Source organism: Ursus arctos, unplaced genomic scaffold (assembly GCF_023065955.2).
Source record: "Ursus arctos isolate Adak ecotype North America unplaced genomic scaffold, UrsArc2.0 scaffold_20, whole genome shotgun sequence".
Lineage (NCBI taxonomy): Eukaryota > Metazoa > Chordata > Mammalia > Carnivora > Ursidae > Ursus > Ursus arctos.
Window position 1 is genome coordinate 34,790,927 of NW_026622875.1, and position 18,631 is coordinate 34,809,557.

At 40.0% G+C, this 18,631-nt stretch overlaps 1 long non-coding RNA gene across 1 annotated transcript in view; it reads right to left on the reverse strand.

The window, feature by feature from the left end:
• Positions 1–18,631, reverse strand: part of LOC125282056 (uncharacterized) — a 60,510-nt gene that overhangs the window by 8,240 nt on the left and 33,639 nt on the right. The window contains exon 2 of the long non-coding RNA XR_007189187.2: positions 1,258–1,480. This is a non-coding gene — a long non-coding RNA (uncharacterized LOC125282056). The remainder of the gene's footprint in view (positions 1–1,257; positions 1,481–18,631) is intronic.

Consider the following 18,631-nt stretch of genomic DNA (forward strand, 5'->3'; position numbering starts at 1 on the left):
AGGTCATTAGATATCCCCCCTGGGATGGGGAAGTCAAATGGACTATTTGAATGGTAGAAAAAAAGAGTTAACTCCAGAACACCGAGAAACGGAGATCGTGGTGTTGCCAGTTTAAACCATTTCTACAGTTGTGGAAAGTGCTGCCACTACAAGTAATCTTTTACAGGCTTTTCCTCCAATGCAACTACTGTAATCCTCAAAATATGTCTGACGTAAATCTCTCTGCCTCATTTGTGTCCTCGGGATAAAATTTTCCCATAAATCAATTCCTTTTTCTTTTAAATATTTTATTTATTTGACAGAGAGAGAGACAGCCAGCAAGAGAGGGATCACAAGCAGGGGGAGTGGGAGAGGAAGAAACAGGCTCCTAGCGGAGGAGCCTGATGTGAGGCTCGATCCCAGCACCCTGGGATCACGCCCTGAGGGGAAGGCAGATGCTTAACAATTGCGCCACGCAGGTGCTCCTCCCATAAATCAATTCTGAATAACATGTTATCTATTAGAGAGCTGATTCTCCCAGATAAAGACATCCAATATAAAGGAGAGGTGATAATACTGGATAAATTCAGCCACCCGGGTAAGGTGTTGGCACATACAATTCTGACTACACAAATCTCAAGGTCTCTCCCGAGTAAAGACGGTTTCCAAAATAAACAAGAAAAATGTATGTATAACCACATGTGGCACATTCCTCAAGGCTCCACTGAATTCCATTACCCGGACAGCTGGTTGTCCATGCAGGAAAATATACCATGCAGCTTTCTCAATGAAAGAGAACAGAACTTCCTCCAGCTTGTCAATAAAGTTCAGTGTTACTGGCTTCATATTCCTGCTAATGGACTGTGATCATGTACTTGCTATTTCTGCTTAGAAATGATACCACTGCTGCTTACTAGGTCAAAAGACCACTAATAGAAGTTCTCCACCTGAATAGCGTGCCCCAAATGCATTTTTGAAATTCAGTTTAAGAATCTGGCAGTTAAAAAAAACAGGTTGCAATGAAGATTCTTTAAGGCAGACGCTGGTTCTTTGGTAAAAAAAAAAAAAAAAAAAAAAATTCTCATCCACTCTGAACTGAATAAACCTAACCTAGATTATAATCATTATATTAAAAAATAATAAACTGTCAAGTCTGAAATAAGGATGAAATTGAATAAACAGACTGAAGAGCTGGGTATGTTTCAGGCATAGAATGGCGTATACAATGGCAATGAAACAACAGGAGTGGACCCATGGTCAATGGCTTGAAAACTTTACCTGTTCTCAATTTCCTGGCTCTGAGATTTTGATGATTCTTGGATGCCATCTCCGGCTTCTTGGACTTCGACTTCAGTGTTACTTCCCATCAAGCAGTGACATTCTGAACACTGTTTCCAAACAAAATGACTAAAAATGAAGTCTCCTCTACCACCACCAATGCTGCTACGCAGAACTCATGCCACTGGAACAGGCAATCCTTTTGCACAGTTCTCGGAGCTTCCTAAATAGCAGGAGAGAAGACATGGTAGTGGTTGGAAGCATGCACTGTGAGGTCAAATGGTCAGAGTTTGGACCCTAACTGCACCACCTCCCACTGTGTGATCCTAGGCAAAAGGCTAGAACCCTAAGGGTGGCACCTCAACAACATGTGTAGCCACAATCCAAAGGGCAGTCTTCTCCCTTGGGCTGTGGTTTACATGTACACACCTTTTTTTTTCTTTTTCCCAACACAACTGGGACAACCTTTAGGTAGAACCCTTCTTCCCCTCCGGAGCCTTCTACAACAGAACGCACGTAGTAGGAGCTTGACTAATGTCTGTAAGATAAAAGACTAAATAATTGGGAGTAGTTTAATTATTATGTGTTTCTGATCTTCATCATGATTTATGACATGAAAAACAAAGATGAAAATTTCTCAACTGAAATCTATTTCTTGAAGCTCAGAATTTCTTTGAGGCAGAATAGGGGGTAGTAAGAATTGCTGTGTTTGAATGCAGCCCCTATCTGTCACTTGCTGTGTGATATTAAGCAAGTTCCTCATTTCTCTGTGCTGATTTCCTCATCTGTAAAATAAGAGCAATGACAGTTATGAAGAGGATTAAATGAATTAATAAATGAAAAGTGCTTAGACTTGTGTTTGATGCAAGATAAGCACTTTATAAACATATTATGATTCCAAATAAATGTGTAAAACCAGTACGCATCCTAGAATTGATGTATCAAATCACTGTATCTTCTTCCCTTCCCCCAGCCTACATTAAATCTATGCACATCTTATAATTACTGATACCTAAAAATCAAAGAAGCAGCCATTAAAGGAAAACAAGAGAGGCAACACAATGAGAAAAACAGCTAAAGAAAATGGAGAGAAAGGGAAGAGTAGAAGTGGAAAGCTATATGAAAGGCAAACTCAAATCCCGCCCATTAATCCAGTTCATTGCTTCTTCATCTTGGGGATGTTAGTGATCTTGCCTTATGCGCCTCAACAAGAGGATGAAGTAGCTGAGAAGGATGCCAGATATAGTTACGCTATAGACCGACTATTTGTGTGTCCCTAAAATTCATGTTGTAACCCTCACACCCAATGTGATGGTGTTACAAGCTGGAGCCTCTGGAAGGTGATTAGGTCACAAGGGTGGAGCCCTCATGAATGGGCTTAATGTCCTTATAAAAAGGACCCCAGAGAGCTCCATCTATGAGGACATAGTGAGAAGATGGCCCTCTGTGAATGAGGAAGGGTGTTCTTACCACACAAGGACCTGCCAGCACCTTGATCTTGGACTTCCACACTCCAGAGGTGTGAACAACAGAAGTTTGTTGTCTGTAAGCCACCAAGTCTATGGCATTCTGTTATAGCAGCCCAAATGGACTAAGAAAAATTATTTACCCTCTAAACACACAAGATTGGTTAAAAGGATTTATTTACTATTCCCTTCAGCTCCTTCTTTCTGGTGTGGGTACTTTTTGTCAGAGGTGGCCTAGAAGGAAGGCCACAACACCCACAAGGAATGTGAGAGACACTGTCTCAGTGTGTTACCTCTAGAAACCTCAGTACAAATATTAGGGTCACCACATTAAAAGAGTTAATGGAAATTCTACAAAAACTAGGTGAAATACACCAGGTACATCTCTGTTTCATATTAAAATAATCTCAATGTTATCCTAAAAATACATATACAAAAATATGCAACTTCTCTTTTGAAAGCTATGATGACTTCACACTTTGTTTCAGTGTCACATTTAAAATAATCTAGACCTGGCTTCTTGAATTATGTTTTATAGAAAACTTATTCCATGGAATATTTGTTGTTGTTTTGGATATATCTTTACATCTTTCTCCCTCCATAAGGTTTTAATAACAATTCCTTTAAAAAAAAATACTTTTCTTAATCCTTTAAAAAAAAATTCAATGGTCAAAGAAAGTAAACATTACTTAACCAAAACTTAAACAGGTAACTTTTTGACGGGACTTTTCAGAGTCCTTAATATGCCAATAAGCATTGTTCGTCTCCTAGAAAGAGATACTGTAGGCAGTTTTTGCCAAACTTATTTGACCACATAACATTTACAGCATTTTCCCCATGGGGCATTGTGACAGGTATGTTTTAGAGAAAATATTAAAAGGGCTGACTTAAACAGTTTTATTCCCATGAATATAAACAAAAATGCAATGCATTTGACATTCTGTACTTCTATAAAATATTTTCACATATATGGTAATAATTGTCCGTCACTGCAGTCCCTGGGAAACAACAGGAAAGTAATTAGTCCCATCATTTTACAGATTATGAAACAGAAACCTTGGAGGGCTCGATTATTTTCTCATTGTCACACCATGGGGCATCTAGGGCATTTGGCATTTAGGCCCCCTGATTCTAAGTCTTATTCTCTCAAACACCCCCTTTTTCAAGAAATACATGGACTGGTTAGCCATGCAATCTCTGTGTAGCTTTGCACCAGCTCCCATCCCCTTGCTGCAACCCCAGTGAGGGGTGACAGCATCTAGGACACACAGTACTCTGGGTCTTGGGTCCAGGGATAAACCGGGAAGGGCCATTTCTGAAGAACCAGCAGCCAAGACAGGCAGCATCTATAAAGCAACCATAAGAGAAGATGCAGCCAGCTTTTCAGACTGCTAGACAAGGAATGGTATGTTGGAAACTGCAGCTGTGAAAGGCTGGGTGTTGCTTAGGAGGTGATGAACAAGAGTTATGCTGGCCAAAGGTCTCTCGCATGAGTTGGTGGCCGCATGGCCTGTGGGTAGGTCGTGCGTGGTTGTCACAATCAGCTAAAGCGGATGAGGGTTATGATTTCTGCTTACCAGCTTCCAGTTCTGGAGGGCCAAGAAGACCTTGCCTGGATGGGGCCAAGGGAAAGAAATCACGGAAATCTTTGCTTTTATTGCATGAGGAGTTTTAAAGGTAAAAGACCTTCTCAGTGATCATCGTTGGTTCAGCCCAGAATACCAGGATAAGAAAAAAGACTTGGAATTCAGTACCAAACACTCTTATTATGTATGGGAGATACACCTTCTCATCATCCAAGTCTCCAAAGCTGCAAGGAATGTGCAAAGTCAAGTACAAACCGTGGCTTCCCAGGGAAGAGAATTCTATTCAGCCAAAAGTCAGTTAATCTCATAATGTGTTTTCATGTGCTAAGTGATATTTCACTGCATAAGTTGTCTGAGCAGCACACACTGGATTGCCACCAGCCTCCAGAGCTGTAGGAAAAGAAAATGATCACTTATGTATCTTGGTGGCTTATCAGGGAACATAGAAGAATTAATGTATTTATTCTTTCTTCTGAGATTAAATGTAATTGCTTTAAAAAGATAATCATGCTATTGTTTGAATTGTATGCATTTCTTATGAAGCACTAATACATTTTCCTATAGTCTGACAAAGTGTATGGTCTCTTATCCTCATTTCCCTGTGGATAAATACTTTGTTAATTAATAAAGTATTATATGAGCACTTAGTGTCTGCATTTAACAGTGCAAGGATTTCATTCAGATTATGTTAATAGATTGTTCGCATTATTTCTTGCATTAATTACAACTTCTTTCTGTGGTTTCATCATAAGAGCATTGTCTCTGTGAATACAGGGGGCTTTTTGGATTATATGCTTGTTTGACTGCTGAAGTAATACTAGGAAAATAATATTATATTGAGAACTACTCGCTAGGACTTGGATCAAAAGACAGAAACTGAGATTCAATTATTTCCAAATCTTAGAGGCGACACAATTAGAGTCTGTCTTAGTTGAATCAAAATCAAGCAATTTGGGAATTTCTCTGGAACCCACAATACCTTAGGAACAAATTTATGAAATTGGTATTCCACATCATGATACCTTAGGCATAATTATGAGAAAAAACGTAAAGGATTCCTCCTAGTTATTGATAAACATAGAATTCAGATGAAGCAAATGTGCAGATGGGGTATGAATCTTAGGCCAGGGGTATGCAGCTAATTTCACTTTATTTTCCTTGAATCAATTTAATTCTGCCTCCTCCTGCTGTGCTGCTGGGAAACAGTCATGTGATACACCTCTCCCCCCCCCCCCCCCCGCCCCCGGCCCAGGGTTATACCAAGGTTCTGGGTCTTTGGTAACGTCTAGAAATGGGGAAGTCTCTTGGGTCATCAGTCATCAGTTCATCATGGTGACCACTGAGGCATTATGGGCCTAGCTCTCAGGGTCCCTTCAGGGCTGACTGTGCTCTGTCTGGGCTCCAGCAATCTGACGTGGTTTAGACAGCGGGGGATCTCTGTGTCTACTCCAGAGACGCAGCTTCGCAGCCATATTTCCATCCCCCCGTCAGTCCACAGGCAGAGCCCCCCCACCAGGAAATACGTCCATCGCTACCCTCCCATTCTCTGCCTCCACCTCTTGTTTCCTTTCTAGGAGCTCTTTCCCTCCTTCACGCCTATTGCTTTAACAGCCATATTGACTCACTCTCTCTAGTTGCCCTCAGAAGCAATCTTGGCGTTATTTTTTAAGGCATTTCCTAGTCAGGAAGACTAGTTTTTGGGAACTAAAGGTTTCCACTGGGCCAAAACAGCTCAGAGGTCCATTTGCAAAAGAATCAGTTACGTGCTCAGAAGACAGATGAGAGGAAAACAGAGGGCAAAGGTTACCATCTTGATAACTTATCCTGGAATATAACTGATTTTCCAAGGAAATGCAATTTTATTTTTAAAAAACTAAACTGTAGAAAACACTGTTCTGCTGTCATTATTTCATGAAAAAAAAAAAGAAATAGCTTCTAAAAATTTACAAGGTTGAATTCAGAATTTGCAAAGGCTCAGATTTGATGTTCTAGATGACAATGTGGTAAGACATTAACATTTGAAGTTTTATCTAATTGTATTTGTTTACAAAAATGATTAGGTTATTTTCATTTTATTTCTTAAATTTTCCCAGGAAGCGTAACTCCTGAAATTAAGAAGCATGTTTTTTTTCCTTTCTATGCCTGCACATCGTCATCCTCCCTCCTGAGTCCCTCTGTTCCACACTGTCAAGGTGGACTTGGCTCCATGTGCATCTCTCACTCATGACCACCATTTGCCCTTTGTATTTACACTTCTCCCATTTCTAGGGCTGTCTACTTAGCTAATAAAACTACAGACAGCCACATTAACATCAAATGTCTGATGAGAATGCAGAATTCTGGGGCATCTGGGTGGCTCAGTGGGTTAAGTGTCTGCCTCTGGCTCAGGTCATGATCCCAGGGTCCTGGGATTGAGCCCTGCATCGGGCTCCCTGCTCCACGGGGGGTCTGCTTTTCACTCCCTCTGCCTGCTGCTCCCTCTGCTTGTGCTCTCTCTCTCTCACTCTGTCAAATAAATAAATAAAATCTTTAAGAAAAAAAAAGAAGAATGCAGAATTCTTTAGTCTAAGTATGTCCCGTACAATATTTACGACATATTTATACTATTTCATTGATCTGAATTTCAAAGTTAACAGTCTTCTGCATTTTGTCTGACAACTCTACTCATATCCCCAGGGCATTATTGCCTTTTTTTCCCCCAACCTCTCCTGCCTCCTCCATCAGAAGATTGCTCCATTTAAAAAGCCATTGTAGTATATGTGAAAGAATCTTCAAAGAAAGGAACTTTGGTTGAATACTTCAAAATCTCAGATGAATTTCTCAACTGGTGCTTCCAGGCCCTAAGCTGTCTGAGAAACAGGAAACTGGCTTCAAGAGACGGAATCTAACAGCTTCAGGATTCCATATTTTTAGTAAAAATAAAGAGTCAGGAAAAGGAATTAAAGTTTAGGTCATAAGATAGTTTGTGTCACGTAAGAAAGAAAATTTGAACCATTTATAATAATCAGGCATTCTGAATTCATGAAATAAACCGAAAACAATTTCACAGTGCAGTTGAAATGAAAGGAGAATTTGGATTTTTTTTCAACGCAATAGTGGTAGAGTTAGGAAAGTAGGCTTATTCCTTGAACAGTTCTCTTCAGAACTCAACCATTTGGAATATGAAGACCCTTGTTACCAAGAAAGGTGTGGCTGGAAGGCCGAGGCCATTGAATTTGTCAGTTGTACTCTGTCAAGCATTTAATAAGCAAAGGTAAAGTAGCAAGGATTGTTCCTATAGGAAAACATGGAAACTTCTAAGCTGGGCTTTACAAACGCGAGTGCAAGGACAAGACAAGTAGAGGCTTTTATTTCAAGGCAAAATGAGAGCTGTGTAGGATACCGTCCTTCTGGTTCAATAAAGTCTCCAAGATGCTTTCAAGTTGAACATGTTTTTAAGCATTGCAAGGATATTCCATAAATGATTTTTCTTAAGCTGTTGCTTATTAAATCAAATCTGAATCTGGCAAAGTAACAGCATGAGCCAGGGAAAAGCCAGGAGATGATGCATTAATGCAGCCTTGAAAATAATTTTCAAGTCTTACTCAGCAACAAATCTGGTTATGTTCTGTTTCATATGGAATGATTTCATTCCTTTGTTTTCCTAATCAGTCCACCTTCTGCAATAGCCATTTAAATCAAACATCAAATTTATCAAAAGGTTATTCCTTCTTATAATTAATTCTAAGGGCTGGAAGAATACCACCTTCTTTAGCAAACGCAGAGTGAGGAACTCTGACATTCAACCGTACACAGAAAACAAACAGGCTATAGACTGAGCAGATCGGGTTTAAAACCCCGTTCCTTTATTTACTAGCTTTGTAGCTTTGGGAAGATCCATTAACCTCTCTGGGTGTCCTTCTTTAACTGTAGTATGAATAATAATGTCTCACATACATGACAGCTTAAGAATTAAAAATAACATGTGGAAAGTGCCTCACAAATAGTAATACCTACCAGTTAATAAGGTCTATGAAGATATTCTGAGGCTCATGAAAGAGACTTGCAGAGACTCTTGGGTAACATTTCTCAAAACATGTTGGAAGAATATTAATCCCTACAGATGGGTCTTAAAAAGAGAGTCTATTATTAGATAAGTTTGGGGAATGGATTCTACAGCCACTACTAGAAATATTTGTTTAGACTCTGAGAAATTCCACAAAAGAAATTTGTTCAACACTGAGTTTTCTAAGCTGAAGAATCTAGTACCCTTTTATTCGGCATCAAGAGGAATTCCAGTATTGGGCAAATCTTGCTTCTACTATGGAAAAAAAAGTAAATTAATCGATATTTGTTCAGCAGAGGATATATTTCCCACTTATGTTGATTTCAACATTATCACCTTTCTTTTTCACTAATTTTTTAACGTACAGTATTATATTAGTTCCAGGCGTACAATATCCGTACAACACCCAGTGCTCATCATGATCAGTGCACTCCTTAGCCCCATCACCTGTTTCACCCATCCCCCGCCCACCTCCCCTCTGGTAACCATAGTTTGTTCTTTACAGCTAAGTATCTGTTTCTTGGTTTGTCTCTCTCTTTTATTTTCCTTTGCTTATTTGTTTCTTAAATTCCACATATGAGGGAAATCATATGGTATTTGTCTTTTCTCTGACTGACTTCACTTAGCATTATACTCTCTAGCGCCATCCACGTCATTGCAAATGGCAAGATTTCACTCTTTTTATGGCTGAATAATATTCCATTGTATATATGTATACCACATCTTCTTTATTCATCTATTGATAGACACCTAGGCTGCTTCCACAATTTGCTTATTGTAAATAGTGTTGCTATAAACACAGGGGTGTATGTATCCTTTTGAATTAGTGTTTTTGTACTTTTTTGGATAAATACCCAGTAGTGCAATTACTGGGTTATAGGAGAGTTCTATTTTTAATTCTTTGAGGAAGTGCCATGCTATTTTCCACAGTGGCTGTACCAGTTTGCATTCTTACCAACAGCGCAAGAGGGGGAGCGCCTGGGTGGTTCGGTCAGTTAAGTGTCTGCCTTTGGCTCAGGTCATGATCCCAAGGTCCTGGGACTGAGCCCCACATCAAGCTCCCTGCTCAGCAGGGGAGTCTGCTGCTCCCTCTCCCTCTTCCTCTGCGCTGCTTGTGTGCACTCTCTCTTGCTCACTCTCTCTCTCTCAAATAAATAAATGAAAATCTTTAAAAATATATTTAAAAAAAAAATGCAAGAGGTTTCCTTTTTCTCCACATCCCCATCAACACTTGTGGCTTCTTGGATTTTTTATTTTAGCCATTCTGACAGGTGTGAGGTGCTATCTCATTGTAGTTTTGATATGCATTTCCCTGATGATGAGTAATGTTGACCATCTTTTCACGTGTCTGTTGGTCATCTATTTGTCTTCTTTGGAGAAATGTCTGTTCATTTCTTCTGTCCATTTTTTCATCGGATTTTTTTGGGGGGGGATGTTGAGTTATATAAGTTCTTTATATATTTTGAATACTAACGCTTTATCAGATGTGTCATTTGCAAATATCTTCTGTCATTCAGTAGGTTGCTTTTAGTTTTATTGTTTTCTTCACTATGCAGAAGCTTTTTATTTTTATGTAGTCCCAATAGTTTATTTTTGCTTTTATTTCCCTTGCCTCAGGAGACATATCTAGAAAAACGTTGCTATGGTCAATGTCAGGGAAATTACTGCCTGTGCTCTCTTCTAGTATTTTTATGGTTTCAGCTCTCACATTGAGGTCTCTAATCCATTTTGAATTTGCGTTTGAGCATGATATAAGGAAGTGCTCCAGGTTCATTCTTTTGCATGTAGTTTTTCCAACACTGTTTGTTTTTGTTTTTTTGCATTTTATTATTACTTTTAAAGATTTTATTTATTTATTTGACAGAGATAGAGACAGCCAGCAAGAGAGGGAACACAAGCAGGGGGAGTGGGAGAGGAAGAAGCAGGCTCATAGTGGAGGAGCCCAATATGGGGCTCAATCCCATAATGCCGGGATCACGCCCTGAGCCGAAGGCAGATGCTTAACCGCTGTGCCACCCAGGCGCCCCTTGTTTTTTGTATTTTAAAGTTTTATTATTTGAGAGAGAGAGCAAGCAAGAGAGAGAGCAGGAGCATGGAGAGGAGCAGAGAGAGAGAGAGAAGCAGACTCCCCGCTGAGCAGGGAGCCAAAAGCAGGGCTTCATCCCAGGACCCCAGGGATCATGACCTAAACAGAAGACAGATACTTGACCAACTGAGCCACCCAGGTGTTCCCAATACCATTTGTTGAAAAGACTGTCTTCTTCCCATTGGATATTCTTTCCTTTCTTACATTTTTTTAATCACCATTTTTAATTAATGAAAAAAAATTTAGATGAAATGTCATTTATTAAAAGTGTACCAATTAATATTCTTTCTGAAAAATTTTTCTTAAGCAACTTTTAAGTTCAAAATTTTGTTGTCTGATCTGATCCTGAACTATTGTATTTACAACCAAGAAAATACACTGATCCATTGCCTTATGAACAGAACCTGCTACTCTCCTAGCTGTAGTGGATACACACCCTGGATTGTCTGTGCTTACACTCTTTGAGCCTCTCTCCTTATTATCATTCCCTCGAATCCCATCAGCTTCTGCCCTTTCTCCACATAGGCCATCCCAGCATAAATATAACGCACTCTTTCATTTGTTTTGTCCTCAAACTTTCTCTCTTCCCCAGTGAGGTTCCCCATTGCCATGAGGCCCTGTCTATAAACAGCATAGATATAGACAGCTGTACAGAACATGAATGAACCAGGCCATTTCCCTGCCTGGGTTCCACATTTCACAATCCATTCAGCATCTGCTTGACTATTCTGTTTTCTAAGACCCCAAAAAGTGAGGACCTGAACTATCCCAACTCCAAAAGTTAGATTCAAACATTTTCAATCACTCAGAAGCAAACTACTGGTAATGAGTTTTTGGTAATACGTATATAGAGCAGCAGTAGTGACTGCTATGTGGATTACTCGTTACATAAAGCAATGACATAACCTATTCATGGGGTGATAATACAGTCTTACACATGTATTGGTTTTGGTCTTTGGAAGAGGTAGTCTATTGGTAATAATCCAGAAGCAGCCAATTTGCTCCCATCGAGCATTGTGAGCATTTTATACCTGGCCATCATGTAATGAGCCTTGAGATCAAAAGCTCCGATCCCACAGGCCTTGTGGAAAGTGCCAGTTGTGAGACACAGCCAGAGCATTCATCCCACAATCGCAGTTCCTAGAACACTGAGCCATCAAACAGCCTGCTGGGCTGGCAGGGGCTGCCTCAGTGATGTCCAAGACCAGGGCCGTGGCAGGGAAAGGGCTGAGGTGTTTTGGCACAAGGGATGGAGAATGGTTTCTCAGCACCTGCCCACAGTATGCTTGCTTCCAGGTGCTATGACAAACACCTTGGCTTTTTTATGACTCTCTAAAATTATTCCTCAGCCCGACATAAGACTATAAACCGAGAGGAATATGGATGAGCTCCGTGAATAGTGAAACATAAGACCTCTATTAGACCGGAATGCAATACATCTACTCATAATCAATCTTTGGTTGTGCTTTCACATTGTTGACTTCATGAATATGAAAGCTCACTGTAATAAAATTCAAGTATAGGTTTTCCATCAAGTTTCAGCTTCCTAGAGCAGGCAGCTTTTGAATAAAAAGTCTAACGATAAGAGTTAACACACATAGCACTTTTCCAGTATAAGCACTATTCGAAATACGTCACATATATTAACTAGCTTAATCCTTAAAATAATCCCATGAAGTAGATACTATTATTATTCCCATTTTAAAGATGAGAAGTGAGGTTAAATAACTCTAAATATGGAGACTGAAGCACTGTTGATAGTGAGCGGTTATAAGATCAAGAGCCCTACAGCTGTGAGGAGGCAGGAGGTCCACTTGAGGTAGACAGGAGACTGTGACATCATCACTGCCTACATGATAACTATAGCAAAGCCACATTTGGCCCCAGTGTCCCTATCTGAAGATGAGCATATGCTTCTCTTTCCCTAGAGTATTGGAAAATATATTTTAAAACATCATGGAAATCTATGACAACCACTATGAAGAACAAGGGAGCCATGATTAATAAGTACCTTAAAGCTATGGAAATAGAAGAACCACAGTTTGAGCCATGATTGCCCAACTCTCTGTGCAGTAGTGTGTCTCCAGCAACCACAGTCAGAAAATGAGTTACACTGCTCTCTCTGGGACTATTCAAAGGACAGGATTCTGGAGTAAACTGAAGAAAAGGAATTAGACATATTTCATTCAGAGTTATTTTTCTAGTTGGGGCCAAGTATTAGGTTGAGCCAAATGAAATTGTTCATATTCAAACACTTTCGACATAGAAAAATGACAATTTCATATGGTCCATCTAATATAAACCCCTGCTTTATGGAGCTCCTAGGAATAAGCATGTTTGATTAGAAATTAAGTCTGTAACAAGTCTAGGCTGAAATATCTAGCCCAAACCAACTAACCTACACCAAACCTACAGCAACCTTGAATACATGATAGGGAGGTGGCTATGCAAACTGTATTCGTAACTGCGGAAATCTGAGTCAGTCTATGAGATCGCCATTAGCACAGGTGATACACCTGGAAACCCAGGGGTTTTTGTCCCCATGCCCAGTGTTGCAGAAAACTTGGTGCAACCATGTTCATCCTTTCCAGCAGGAAGTTTTAAATACAAATCTGCTAGACTCTTGCAAAACAAACAAAATGAAACAAGAATAATAAAGCCTCTTCCCAGGATTTTTTTTTTTTTTTTGGAAAGACAGTGAGGTAATGTAATGGAACTCTGTAATACACTTCTATGACTCCCATTGTAATTTGTGAGATATCCCTACAAAAACAGATTTGGAGTCACTCCAGCTCATGCTGTCAGTTTGGACTAAGACAGGCAGTACAAATGGGCAGACCATTTTTTTGATAATGAAATCTAGAAATTCGTTTGGAAGACCCTGAGCAATGTCACTGGTGCTTGTTTGATGCCGCAGTGCCATCAGCATGAAGTGGAACAGTTCTGCTTTAAAGTGCCTGGCAAAAAAAGGCGCATGTCTCTGCATCTCAGGAGCAAAAGCAATAAACATCATGTTACTGTAAATTCCATTTTTTATAGCATAGATTAATAATGCATGAGCATGCATTTCTTATTGCCATTCTGGTGAATTTCCAGAAGACTTTTAATTCTAAATGAAAAAAAAGGTGTGTTTATATTTTCCATGCTGTCATGTGTGTGCTGTACATGTAGTAAGAGATACAGACACATAAAGAGAAAATACAAATTATGAACCTTGGAAGAATCATCTTTCTGTCCATGAGCATTTTTTGGTGTCTCTGGAGAGATCAAAAGTGTCACTGCACATATTTCAGAAAGAAAAGAACAGAAGCATAATGATGTTATATCTTCCCGGAGATTTCATTACCTACAACAAGTGAATTGTGCAGGTGAGTGCAAGGGAGTGGTCTCTCAGTGTTCCTCTAAGAAATCCCTGAGAAAGCAAACATTAGTGTGAGGTTGACTCTGGAATAACTGGCCTGGAAAATGCCATTTATTCACATTTCCCTACCTACATTCTCATCAATGGCATTTTCCAGGGTGCATGTTCACCGTTACAAGCACATACACAGACACAAAACATGGACAAATTGAATGCAGTAACTACAGTCTTCCTGCAGCCAAGACAGAAGTTCTTACAGCAAGAACTTCATTTTTCAGTCTATGAAGTCATTCAGCTTCATACTTAGACTACAGATGGGAATTTGTTTAGAAGGCCCACCTGAAAACTCTTTGCCATGGTTAAGGTTGGCCAGCTACCTCTTCTCTACCTTTTGGCTAGGATCAAGTGTACTTTAGCCAGCTATGCAACTGGGTGAAAAGTACTTACTTTCCATTATGTGGATTGTTGAGTGAGCTCTATAAATTTTGCTGGTCTCTCTGTTTCTGGCTTCCTCTCTTCTTTATCGTGTCATGCTAGCTTTCTAATCCATCTTATTTTTAGATTTAGATGGCATTTCCCCTCCACCCCCCACTACACATACACAATGTAGATGGGCCTTTAATTGTATGAAGCCACTACAATAGTCACATATCTATCTCTAGGGTCCATTCTTCAGAAACTGATTTTACAAAATGACCTTAGAGGGATGTACTAACCCTGCTGTGAGATAGTTTGAGTTTTACTGGTGCTCACCTTATGTGGAAGCTGGTGATAATTGTGACCTAGTATTAATTCCTCAATCTCTTCTTCCTTGTTCAGGGTGGCAATGTACCCAGCTAAAAATAGTCTATTGCAGCTAGAGATGGCCATGGGACATAATTCTGGCCAATAGAAATGGTTGAGGCTTTCTGGAAAAGCTGAGATTTCTCAGTAGAAGTACCATTCCTTCATGTTTGACCCTCTTTCTTCCTGCAACAAAAGTGAGATGAAGTGTGGCAGCTATATTGCAACCAAGAGGTGGCAAACACGAGCACAAAAGGATGTTGGAACACAAAAATAGAAAATGTCTGGGTTCTTCACATCTCCAAAGGCAAGAGAAACAAAAGATAAAATGAACTTGTGGGGCTTCATCAAGATAAAAAGCTTCTGCACAGCCAAGGAAACAGTCAAAAAAACTAAGAAGCAGCCCACGCAATGGGAGGATATATTTGCAAATGACACTACATATAAAAGACTGGTATCCAAGATCTACAAAGAACTTCTCAAACTCAATACATGAGAAACAAATAAACAAATCAAAAAATGGGCAGAAGATATGAACAGACACTTTTCCAATGAAGACATAGAAATGGCTAACAGACACATGAAAAAATGTTCAAAATCATTAGCCATCAGGGAAATTCAAATCAAAACCACACTAAGATACCACCTTACGCCAGTTAGAATGGCAAAAATAGACAAGGCAAGAAACAACAATTGTTGGAGAGGATGTGGAGAAAGGGGATCCCGCCCCTACATTGTTGGTAGGAATGCAAGTTGGTACAGCCACTCTGGAAAACAGTGTGGAGGTCCCTTAAAAAGTTAAAAATTGAGCTACCCTATGATCCAGCCATTGCACTACTGGGTATTTACCCCAAAGATACAGACATAGTGAAGAGAAGGGCCATATGCTCCCCAATGTTCATAGCAGCATTGTCCACAATAGCCAAAGCGTGGAAGGAACCGAGATGCCCTTCAACAGATGACTGGATTAAGAAGTTGTGGTCCATATATACAATGGAATATTACTCAGCTATCAGAAAGAACGAATTCTCAACATTTGCTGCAACATGGACGGCACTGGAGGAGATAATGCTAAGTGAAATAAGTCAAGCAGAGAAAGACAATTATCATATGATTTCTCTCATCTATGGAACATAAGAACTAGGAATATAGGTAGGGGAAGAAAGGGATAAAGAAAGGGGGGTAATCAGAAGGGGGAATGAAACATGAGAGACTATGGACTATGAGAAACAAACTGAGGGCCTCAGAGGGGAGGGGGCGGGGGAATGGGATAGACCGGTGATGGGTAGTAAGGAGGGCACGTATTGCATGGTGCACTGGGTGTTATACGCAACTAATGAATCATCGAACTTTACATCGGAAACTGGGGATGTACTGTATGGTGACTAACATAATATAATAAAAAAACATTAAAAAAAAAGAAAATGTCTGGGTTCTTGACATTGTTGCTAAGCAGCTGGGAGAGACTTGGACTCACTAACTCTGTACTTTTATATTATTTGATTAAAGTAAACCTTATACGCTTAAGTGACTGTGGTCATGTTTGCTGTTATTTGCAGCTGACCCCCTATCTCAAATGACATACAATATTAGACATGGTTTTCCAGAGAAGCAGAACCAGTAAAGATTTATTATAAGAAATTAGTTCACTTAATTATGGAGGCTGAGAAGTCCCATAGTCTGCCATCTACGAGCTGGAGACCCAGGAGAGCTGATGGTGTAAATCTTAGTCCAAAGGCAAAAAGATCAATGTTCCAGCTCCAACAGTGAGACAGAGAGGGTGAATTCTCCCCTCCTCTGCCTTTTTGTTCTCATCAGTTCCTCAGTGGATTAGATGATACACACATTTGGGAGTGCCATCTGCTTTACTCACTCTACTGATTCAAATGTTAATCTCATCCAGAAACAGCCTCACAGACACACCTAGAATAATGGCTAACCAAATATCTGGGTATCCCGTGACCCAGTCAAATTGGCACAGAAAATGACCCATCACACATACCTTGCACTCTGCTAACAATTTCAGGTAACCATATCTTCTTTATGGATTGCTTTAGAGGTTGGGTAAACCCATGATGGAGCATAACAGTCAAGAGCAACTTCATCCTGATTTCTCTCTTCTGAACAGGTGAACCCACGATACCACCGAAGAACACTCTTTATTTCCCCTGCTTGTCCTTCCATTCTTTCAGTTATTCTTTCTTGACTTTTTCAGCCCTCTTTCTCTCAATGCTATTTTGCTTCAAAAGAGCCAGGAGAAAAGTCAGAGAGACCGAACTGGAGGTAGAAGTATCTTAGTTGGAGTTTCTCCAAAGCAGACATTGGGATAAGGATGTGGTATGAGTAGTTTATTTGGGGGGTGATTCTAGAAAACACCTGTAGAGAAGCGGGAAAGTGAGACAGGGAAAGGAAGTCAGCAAATGAAGGGTGTGTCATTGTATAGGCAACAGACAATGGGCCATTGAGGCTTAGAGACATGGTGCAATGTGCCTCAGTTATTCTAACATGCCCAGATGCTAACTGGAGTATTTATCTACCAGCTCCTATCACTCATTGTTTGAGGGCTGTTTGGGAGGGGTGGTTATTCCCCAACACCTCTAGCCTGTGGACCAGGCAGCTCCAGGTGAAAAGTTGCAAGGGCTTGTAACTGGAAGCTATTGGGTTGGTATACTTGTGAACGGTAATGTTGAGGGGGATATGGCTAAGGCACCATCAGTATCCGCTACACTCAATTCCTTGCACCATTCAGATGCACTTCTTATGTCCCAATTGAAGTTCACTTTACGTTAGTGCTTCTTCAAGGTGATATCCAGTTGCAATTTTAAAAAGAGCGAGAAAGCCTTACACAGTAGGTTTAGTGGCACAAGCTACTATCCTTGTTGCTGCAGTTCATCTAAGATCTTAATTAATATACCAGGACTCTATCTGCATGCATCTACTCTATCAAAGGGAATATGATGCCATTTTTGGACCGTTTGGTTTCACTGTCATTTGAGACTGTGTATATAATAGTCATTGAAAGACCTGTGTTCTCCTTTCCAGTTACTCTGGCAAATACCATAAGGTCCTTTGGGGAAGGACTAGAGAAATTGCTACTATGTATCCTTGCTGTGTCATTGCAGGGGTCCTCCTCAAAGGGATTTGGAATGTCCTTCCATTAAAGGAAAGTAATGTCTCATGCCTTTGAGAACTGGCTCATGTCTGGAAGGTATGATTTCCTTGTGATTTTCCATTTTAATGGTTCTTATCAGTCTTCTTATTCACCCACTTTTGATCTTTTGTGGTTGATATTAGACAAACAATACTCTTATTGGCTACCCATCTATCTCACCCTCAGGCACACCATGCTCTATACGCCACTGCCACAAATTGTAGAAGCTCAAGGCCCTCTGGGCCATAATGGCCTTGCTGCCCCACCATGAAATCACATCCATCTTGTCTCTGGTGTTTAATTCCCCCTGTCCTGGCTCCTTATTATTCCCATTGATACCAGCAAGCCCACTTCCATAGTGACAGAGAACAGCCACTACTGAACTTCTCAGTGATACCAGTGCCTCTCTCTCCAGTGCATTCCTTATCATCTCCATGATGGGAGTGTACTCTAGGCCTTCCCTGGGAACATAGTTAGCTGGTTAATTCTCTAGTCTTAAACAGCTTACTTAATACATCCCTGTAACACAACTTTATAGACTTTTAAATTATTACTCAAGTCTGAGCCAAAGTATTCTGACATCTCTGCCTTATTTATTGCCCTCATTTTCAGCCTAAGGAGCCATCCTTTTACAGAAATAAAAAGGATTACGAAGAAATACTTTGAGCAATTATATGCCAATGAATTAGATAGCTTAAGTGAAATGGAAAAATTCCTAGAGAGACACAAACAACGAAAACTAAATTAAGAGCTAGAAAATCTGATTTGAACTATAACAAGTAAAAAGATTAGTAATCAAAAAACTTACAACAAATCAAAACAAAACAAAAAACCCAAAACCAAATGGCTTCACTGGTGAATTCTACCAAACACTTAAAGAAGAATTAATACCAATT